The sequence below is a fragment of the Asparagus officinalis genome, chromosome 8, assembly GCF_001876935.1.
Source record: "Asparagus officinalis chromosome 8, Aspof.V1, whole genome shotgun sequence".
Lineage (NCBI taxonomy): Eukaryota > Viridiplantae > Streptophyta > Magnoliopsida > Asparagales > Asparagaceae > Asparagus > Asparagus officinalis.
Window position 1 is genome coordinate 59,411,657 of NC_033801.1, and position 10,020 is coordinate 59,421,676.

A 10,020-nucleotide genomic window follows, 5' to 3' on the forward strand; every position below is an offset into this window, starting at 1 on the left:
CCACCGCTGTCGATTCCCCCACGGGCGGTTCAGCAGACACTAAGCCAGGGCGCAGACCCGTCACGCGCTTACATGAGCTCTCCACTCCATACCCAGCCGTAGAACCCGTAAAGACGCCACAAGTGACCCCGTCCTGAGTGGGGGTCAAATCCCAGTTCATCGTCCGAGGAATCGCGAGGGACCGCAGCTCAACAATCGAAAACCCTCTCGGCATGCTGGGGAGGTAATAATGGGTCCCCTCTACCGTGCGGAACCACCGGCTCTCTTTGAGCAACAGGGCAGAAGGGTCGGTCATGGAGTCGCCGAACAGAAATTGAGGTTTCGGCAGCTCTGCCCTGGCCTCATCTGTCAGCGCCGCATTGGTCGTCAGCTCGCGCAGGGTCAAGTGATGACCATCCGTGACCCTCTGTACCAGACCATGCAGCTTATCAGCAGTGAACAAGGGTACTGGAGCCAACGAGGGAAAACGAGAAGGGGCCGTGTAGCTCTTAGCCCCGACGTGGCCAACGGCCACACCCTCCGGGAAAGCCTCATCAGGGAAGGTCGCTGCAACAAGAAATAGAAAGTCAATTGAGACAAAATCCGCTGTAGAGGTGAAATCGCCCATCGAACATAGGAAGGCGAAATCGCCTATCGAAAGGGGGAACCCACTTCGAACGAGGTCTGTCCCTACGGACTACACTCCCCTCTAATGGGAAGGGCCGAACTCGCCTTACGAAAAAGGGGTTCGTCTCCTCCCCACTGGAGAATTCGCCCGCGGGGACAGTACTCATCCTCTAAAGGCAAAATAGGGCAAACTTTGCCCCAAATCGGGGAAATAAGCAACACTCATCTCCCTAAATCCGACGCCTAAGGCCTGCAAGGGATCGCCCAACGAATCCATCAACGTACCTGGGCACGACTCCAGAGCACCAGCAGGCATGCCGGCAGAGAGACGGTCGGAGTAACGTCCGGGACCTGCACCCCTCACTTTGCACCTCTTAGGTTTCGGAGCCATTGTAAGAGGAAGCGGGAATTCTTTCCTTGGATGTTCCCTTTCGAGATTTGAAAGCACGGTAAATCCCAATGGAGGAAAACGGCTGATTTAGAAGGGCGGAGTTGCCCACGTGACCACGACTGCCCTCGAAAGGCGAAAACCCTAACGGACAGGAAACGGGGCCACGATCAAATTCGACGGCCCAGATCACCCTCAGTGCATCGAAGGGACCGAGATTAGCGTTGGAATCCGACGGTTGAGTCCGAGAACCACGGCCACGATACGTCGCAGGGCGAAACGCACGAGGATCGTGCTGTCAAGTCACGATCGCCACGATCCAATGTCTTAGCTGGGAAGCACGAGGCTCTGTCAGCAGACGCGTGGCTCATCTCTCGTCAGATCCGGTTCCGCCTACAAAAGGAAGGGTTTCGCCTGCAAATACTGGGCATAACCCCACGAGTCGCGCGAGAATTGGCTCTCAAAAATTAATTTCGCCTTGACGATGCATTCGCCCTCAAAGGTAAAATTACGAACAAAGCCAAAAGAATGACCTTGCTTAAACGGTTGAAACCCACGCCCCAGATGGCTAAGGGTTAGAGCAGAAATCTTAGCATTAAGCCTAAGAGAAACTGTTCGACAACTCATCATACTGAGGAGAATAGTATGGCTAGCCCGATTCAAACGGTAATCGGTAAAGGCACATCAAACCCGTTGATAGCTGAGGGTTTGCTAAAAATCCTAAGAGAAATCGAAGGCACTTGCTTCGCCAACAGTTTCTTCATTCAAAGTGTTCCAGACCACACGCAAGCCAGTTTAGGTCCGAAAACTTTGAAGGGGGTCTTGTAGACGGTAAAAAATACCTCTATGGGTCTACAGGGAATTTGTCTACGAGAAGAGTTCGCACGCCCAGTTCTCTGACACGGACCTAAACCGCGTAGACGTCGACTGTGCTCAAATCCAGGTTCGCCTAACGGTCGACTCGCCAGCATGAGTCAGGAGCGATCAGGATGGCGGAAATTTGCTCTTCGCTCAACTCGCCTGCCCGAGTTCGGAGTCGAATCCGCCAGCAAGCCCCAAAACCGTCAGTACAGCTGGGTATCCACTACCCCACGTGCTGAGGTGGGCCTTCCCACCTCTCTCGACCCAAAGGGAGAGAGAGCACAGTACCCCAGGGCCGTCAAAACGGCCGCCCACAGTGCGCACAGCGCGAAGGAGCTGGACAGGTGTCGAGTCAACCTGAGCATTCATAAATGCGACTCACCTCGGCTGTCTGAGTCTGGAGCTGGGTCCGCCGGCACTCGGCAAGCTGGCTAGACTCACTCGAGTACTGTACACCTACTTCACCGCCTCTCCTGACCGGAAAGGAGAAAGCGTCGTGCTCAAAGCACGCCGGGCGGTCACGCACAGTACTGGTGATCGGACAGACGCCTCATCGATCTGCGGACTCATAAATGCGGTTCATTAATGCTGGTCAAATCCACTCGGATAGTAGTCGTTTGTTGCCTCACATACAAGAATGGGCCTTCCCATCGTAGGTGACAGGACATAAAGCACAATCCCTGGAATGACCGATCATGGTTTCGAGGAACAGCTAGACGTCTCTGAAGAAGATGTGGTCACATCCCACAATTCAAGGAGGAGTCAAGTTGTCCTTCTCCCATTTAAAAGCCTCTTCCGGCACACTGGAGAGGAGGTCGCAAAACTTAGGAAAAAGAGTTGAGACCAAGCTCTCTGCACAACTTTCTTTGCATTGCAGCACTACTGCTTAGTTCCGAGCTCCGATCGCCGGCGAACTAAACAGACCCGAACTCTCTCAAGTTGAGCTTCTACTGCGAACTGAAGCTCTCCAGCAACCTCATTCGAACGGTCCAAGGGAAGCAGACTCGACACGAGCATCGAGCGAAGCATCCTGTAGCCACCTAAAAGTCCCCACACAAAACAAAGAGGGCCTTCCCTCTGCTTCTGTTGTAACTATTTGATCATTAGTTTGTAATAAGCTTTCTTATAAATACAAACGAAACTCCCTTTTTTCGGGAAATCAAATATTCACCCTACAGAAGATGGCGACCACAGTGGGAGAAGCTGTTTCATCGAGTGAAATGGTGGTGGCTCAGTTTGATGAGGTTGCTGTAGGGACGACAGTGGAGTCCCTAGAAATTGAGTTCGACCAGGCCAAGTACGAAGAGTACTTGTCCTCCTCCTCCTCTGGTGGCGATGCGTCCCGCAAACGTCACAGAGTCGTGCGTCGAGGCCGACCTCAGACGGTCAAAGCCTCTGCACCTACGGGTTCTACCCGAGTCTCATCGGAAGAACCCGTTCCCTCACAATCGATCAACGCCAAGCCGGGGGTCGAGCGCAAAGGGCAAGGGTCTGCCAAATGGGTCGCCAAGCGATCCCCGCAGACACCTACCCCGAAGGGAACGCCGGTTCACTCCGGCACAAACCACGCTGCCACAGCTCGCGGTGACGTTCTCCCCGTTGGGAGAACTAACCAACAGCGGCGGCAGGAACTCGTCAGACAGGAGGTCCAAACCTCCGTTCCTCATAACGGCCTGAGCCATCATACGGGCCCGAGGAACGCTAGGCGAGAAGGCAAACTGCCCGACATTGGGAGGCCCTCCAAGTCAGGAGCGCCAACTGAGGAAGGCAGAGCCGCCCGCTCGGGAAGACTTCGCTTCTCAGGTCATATCCCTGATGCGAATAACTCACTCCCAAGGAGTGAGCCTACCCGAGTAGGCGAATCCTCGAAGGCTGGCGAGCCTCGTCATAACCATTTGACGGATAAACGTAAAGGTAGAGAAGTAGGCGAGTCCTCGCGAACCCGTTCTTCCAGGCGAAGGGGTGAAACCCGCCCACGTACTGGAGCTCGCTCAAACGCGAAGACTCGCCAGTCAAGGCGAGATCGCTCGACTCCAGCACCAAAGCATTCCATCCAACGCGCACCAGAGGGCGCACCCAAAAACCTCTCGTCGACTCACCAGAGCGACTCTTCTGAGGCCGGGGGTTGTCACCAACCGCCCGTAGAAGACCTCAGAGAATATTTAACTCGCAAACGCACTATCCATGAGGCGAATCCTCAGTGCCACTGCGAGAGACTCATCCACACGGTCCTCGCCGACTGTCAATGCGTCGGAACGGCGAGACCTTCGGTGTTTGGGAGACTGTCCCAACAGTCCTCTCGACCAAGGCCCTCCCGTCAAAGGCGCCGTCACCAAAAAAGACGCGCTGCCGATGACTTGGAACTCTCATCCGCCACGGTTAACATGACGGATAAAGGGAAGGCAGTACTCTCCGACTCGCCAGACTCGGATTCCGCCCTAAGACCTAACACTCGGTCCGCTCGACGCCGGCAGGAAGGCATATTCCAGCGAACCCGTAGTCGCCGGGGGGTAAGTATTGGGTTTGACTATTCCAACCTAATACCTCCCTCCTGCGGCGAAGATGAGGACCATTCGGCCGCTGCCACATCTCAGACCTCGCGCTCAAGCCAAGACGCGCAGGCGAGGGCACACATGACCGATACCAACCACGAGCAGACAATGGCTCAAAAGTTGGAGGAACAGCAGGCGACCATCGACTCTCTAAGAGAGATGATGGAACAACTGCTGAACAAGAAGAAAAAGAAGAAAAGGGCCCAACGCCCCTTACCCCGGCAAACTAGAGACAGGGAGTGGGTACCTCCCCTCCGTCCCGTGTCTGAGGCGGAGGATAATCAACATTCCGATTATTCCTCCAAGACATCAATAGGAACGTCGCACACTGCGGATAGCACCCGTGACAAGAGGTTCGATGAATTCCAAGACCAGCTGAACGCGCTGAAGCTTCAGCAAAATATGAACAAGCTGGGGGTGGTACGTCCCTACCCCACGGAATGGGACACGGTCCCATACCCAGCGAAGTTCAAACCCATCAGCTTGTTACAGTTTGATGGCAAGGGGTCACCCTCGCAGCACATCTATTATTTTATGGCGCAAACCGGATTCCTTACCGGGAATGACGCCATTCTCACTCGACTGTTCATAGGTACCCTCAAGGGGGTGGCCTTTGAATGGTTCCGCAAATTGGAGCCCGGCTCTATCAAGGCGTGGGCCGACGTTGAAAAGCTTTTCCTCGCCCGCTTCTTCGACGACGACACCGAGGTGTCAATGGCCACTCTCCTTGCTGAGAAGCAACGGAAGTCGGAATCGGTCAATGACTTCGTGAAGAGATTTCGGAACCGATCAGTCCACTGTCGGGACCAAGTTTCCGAGGCGACACTGATCGAGATGTGCCGCAACAACCTGTCGATCCATATCTTGTCCAAGATAGGGGCGGTAGAGACCCGGACTTGGAAGGAGCTTGTTCGCCAAGGTGAGCAAGTCGAAAATATGATCAAGAGGCTGGAGGCCGAAGAGCCGCAGTCCAAAAAGGGAGCAGCAGAGCCGGCTGCGCCAAAGAACCCTCCCCGATCGAAGGGAAAAGAGGCTATGGCCGTAGACTCTGCCGCGGCGCCAAAGTTCGTTCAAAAGCCGAAACCCAGGCAATTTGAACCGCGCCCCCAGCGGCAATATGATTTCAAAGAAGACCAGGTGGTAGCTACCTTCGACACTCTACTCAAGAGTGGGCGGATTAAGTTACCGGAAGCCACCAAGCCTGAAGAGGCAGACAAAACCGGTGACCCAAGTTACTGTGCATATCACAGATTCCTTGGGCATCACACAACCAAATGCTACGTCCTCAAGGACAAACTCCAGGCCCTCTACGACGCGGGGGTCTTGAAGAAAGAGAAGGTCCAAAAGCAGGTGACGGCGAACATGGTCACTTTGAGCTTTGGGACGGGTCTCCCAGAGGTTCAAGCTCCGGCGGGGATAATTCCTATCCCCAAGGCGATTTTGAAGATCACTAACGACGATCCTCACAACCAGCGGGAGAAGGGTTTGGTTCCACAAACTCTGCCATCAGGGCAAGTGATGTGGGTCCATCCGGACCTCCTCGACGACGAGCAGTGGACCGCACAGCCTTCCAAGGAGGCTAAGAGGAAATATTGCAACGTTGTCACCGCCATCCTGGATACAGACGACGCGGCGATGACTGCCTTAACCGACTCTGAAGAAGACACCAACGTCTTCGCCACGAGAGCCGGAAAGGAGTTTGCAAAACAATATCCCGCGAGGACGGAAAACCCAGCAGGACCTCCCGCGAGGCCGGCCGCAGCAGTCCCTCCCAATCCGGATGAGCCAAGTTCAAGCCGCCAGCCTTACCGGTTCAACGTGCTCGCGCAATTGAAAAGCATACCCGCGCGAATCACCGTGTACGACCTCCTCCGGTTGTCTAGGCCTACCCGGGAAGCCTTACAAGAGGCGTTGGCTGACGCAGAGGCGTTCTCGACCCATTTCTCGAAAGAAACGGAGATCGAACAGGGCTGTACAACTTGCTGCCAAGTCTCCGAGAGACAGATCCCCTGCATCACTTTCACCCCCGAGGACATGCTCATCAAGAACACGTCCCACGACCGGCCGCTGTACTTCACGGGATACGTCGGCTCGGCGAAAGTGGAGCGGATCCAGGTTGACCCGGGGTCCGCGCTGAGCATCGTGCCCCTGAAGCTAATCAAGCATTTGGGGATACCGTCGAAGCGCCTAGCCTCGACCTCGACTACCATCTTCGGCTTCAACGCCACAGGGACTCGGCCACTCGGCAAAATCCGCCTGAAATGTCGGATAGGCGACATGAAGACAGAGGTGACGTGCTACGTTATCGATGCTGAACCCTCCTACAACATACTCCTGGGGCGTCCGTGGATTCATGGCAACCGGATCGTTCCATCCACACTACACCAATGTTTGAAGTATGTGGACGACTACGAGCGAGTAAGAACGGTAGTGGCCGACAAACATCCCTTTAAAGGAGTCGAGAACTACTTCGCGGATTCTCTGCTGTACCAGGACCCCGAACAGCCACCAGTGGAAGAACTGGAGAGTGGTAATGAGGCGGACAGCGAGCCTGAATACGGTGACAGCTTAATTCTGAACGACTTTGAGTCGATTGTAATTGGTTATGAGAGTCACCATGTAACTAACGCCGTTCAGGCAGAGAAGCTTATCATGAATGAGAAATCCGACCTTGCTTATTTGTCGTCTTGCTCCTCGTCCGAAGACGACGCACCTAATAACTCATGGTCGACACTCTACAGTGAGTCTTCTCTACACTTGCCGGTATGTTCGTCATACGTCTTCAAGACGCGACTGATCGAGCCATCGCGAGCTGTATTCGTCGTGCCAGCACGGAAGAGGTATCGAAAAGACATCATCTTCGGTCGAATCGATCGTCCCCTACGCACGCTATGGGACGAATCTGAGGACGAAGACCCAGCACCCCAGTTCTCGCAATACAGTCGAGTAGCGAAACGCATAATGAGCAACATGGGGTACGACCTCACTCGCTTGGAGGGCCTGAATTACGGCCGAGGACGCAAGACGGTCATCAAACCCGCCTACGTCCCCAAAGGGAAGCCCTCAAATTACTTCAACAGGACTAGGAGAGGCTTAGGCTACTCCTCCTCCTCATCGGAGTTGTGTTTTCACGTCGACGAGGATTCCGATTACGCATGTTCAGGGGATCAATCGTCAACAACCTCGGCCTGGGACTCCGACGTCAGTGTAAGGGATCTGTTCGATGGCCTTACAGTCAACATGGCCACAGTAGACCCCGCCGGAATGGCGGAGGACGAACAACTTCTACTTTACGACGAGACATGGGATCGCCATGTTAGCGCCCAGTGGAACAGTCGCTTCGAACAGCGCGAACCACCAACTGAAGATGAAGTCCTCCAGGTGAACATGGGTACTGAGGCGAATCCCAAACCCATATTCATCAGCGGCAGTCTGCCTCCTCAAGAAAAAGAGGATCTCATCGCCCTCGTACGGGAATACATTGACGTTTTCGCTTGGAATTACGAGGATATGCCTGGCCTGGATCCGCGGGTCGCCACGCATCGCCTCAACATCAGCCCTGACGCCAAGCCAGTCAAACAACAGCAGAGGCGGTTCCGCCCCCAAATCATGGAGGCGATCGAATCTGAAGTAAAGAAGCTGATCGAATCCGGCTTCATCAGAGAGGAGCAACACCCCGACTGGGTGGCGAATATTGTTCCAGTCTTGAAGAAGAACGGCAAGATCCGCATCTGCATCGACTTTAGGAACCTCAACGCCGCGTGCCCTAAAGACGAATTCCCTCTGCCCATCACGGATGTCATCATTGACAATACGTGCGGATTCGAGAGGATGTCCTTCATGGACGGCTTCTCGGGGTACAACCAAATCAAAATGCACCCCGAAGACGAGAAGCACACGGCATTCAGGACTCCCATGGGGGTGTACTGCTATACCGTCATGCCTTTCGGACTCAAGAACACCGGCGCAACCTACTAACACGCCATGAGCATGATCTTTCGAGATCACCTGCGAAAGACGGTCGAATGCTTTGTGGACGACTTGGTCGTAAAGAGTCGTCATAAGGAGGATCACCTCCAAGACTTGAAAGCTATGTTCGAACTCATGAGGACTCATCAACTCAAGATGAATCCTACCAAGTCATTCTTGGGGATGTCTAGCGGTAAATTCCTCGGTTTCGTCGTCACGACGAAAGGAATCCGGATTGATCCAGACAAGGTGCGAGCCATTCAAGAGCTCCAACCGCCCCGAAATCTTAAAGAGCTGAGAGGCCTTCAAGGACGACTGGCTTATATCCGAAGATTCATCTCGAATCTCTCGGGCAAGTGTCAACCCTTCTCTAAGCTGATGAAAAAAGGTACCTCCTTCGTCTGGGATGAGCCATGCCAAAAGGCCTTTGAGGAGATCAAAGCTTATCTCTCAAATCCGCCTGTCCTTGCGGCGCCAATCTCAGGGAGGCCATTCCTCATATACATACGGGCTATGGAATACTCTCTGGGTGCCCTCTTGGCTCAGAACGATGATGCAGGCCACGAGCAGGGCATCTACTACCTGAGCAGAACCTTGCAGGAACGACGATGCAGGCCACGAGCAGGGCATCTACTACCTGAGCAGAACCTTGCAGGGCGCCGAGCAACGGTACCCAATGGTCGAGAAGGAATGCCTAGCCTTGGTGTTTGCCATCCAAAAGATGCGGCACTACTTGGTTGGCCAAACCATCCATGTCATCTCCCGGATGAATCCCATTCGGGTCTTCATGACACAACCCGCAGCGTTAAACTGGCGCCTGGCCAGGTGGGCGCTTCTGCTCTCTCAATACGATATTCATTTCACGTCACAGAAATCAGTCAAGGGACAAGCCATCTGCGATCTCATGGCTAGTCACCCGCTGGAGGTGAAGACTGATCTATTCGAAGATCTACCAGATGAACCTCCCGAAGCCAATATGACTTCGTCGCCAGAGGTGTGGCAGATGTTCTTCGACGGCGCGTCTCGCGCAGGCGTGAGCGGCTCTATTTCTGCAGGGGTGGGGGTGGCCCTCACCTCCCCGTATGGTCACGTATTACCCCGGGCCTTCTCCTTGACGGAACCATGTACCAACAACGTAGCAGAGTACAACGCGTTGCTCATAGGGCTCGAGTTGGCCAAAGAGCTCGGGATAAAGCATCTGGAGGCTTATGGCGATTCGCAACTCATTGTCAAACAAATGACTGGCGAATATGAAGTCAGGAATGAAGATCTTATCCCACTCCACCGAGCGGCCGTCAGACTAGTGGAGTCATTTGAGAGCTTCCGTATCGAGCACGTGCTCCGTTCAAGGAACACCCATGCGGATGCTCTCGCATCTTTGGCAGCTAACTTAGCCCAGCCTCCTGGAACGACCCAACGGGTCGCTGTCGCCAGCCGAAAACTCTTTCGACCCAGAGACGTCCCAGAGGCAAACGCCACTCATCAAGTCTCGGATCAGCCAGACCAGGAAGATTGGCGTCTCCCGATCATCGATTATGTCCTATACAGCATGTTGCCTGAGGATTCGAAGGAACAAGAGTCGGTCCGACGACGTGCCTCACGGTTCTACTACGATTCAACCACTAAAACGTTGTATCGGAGGTC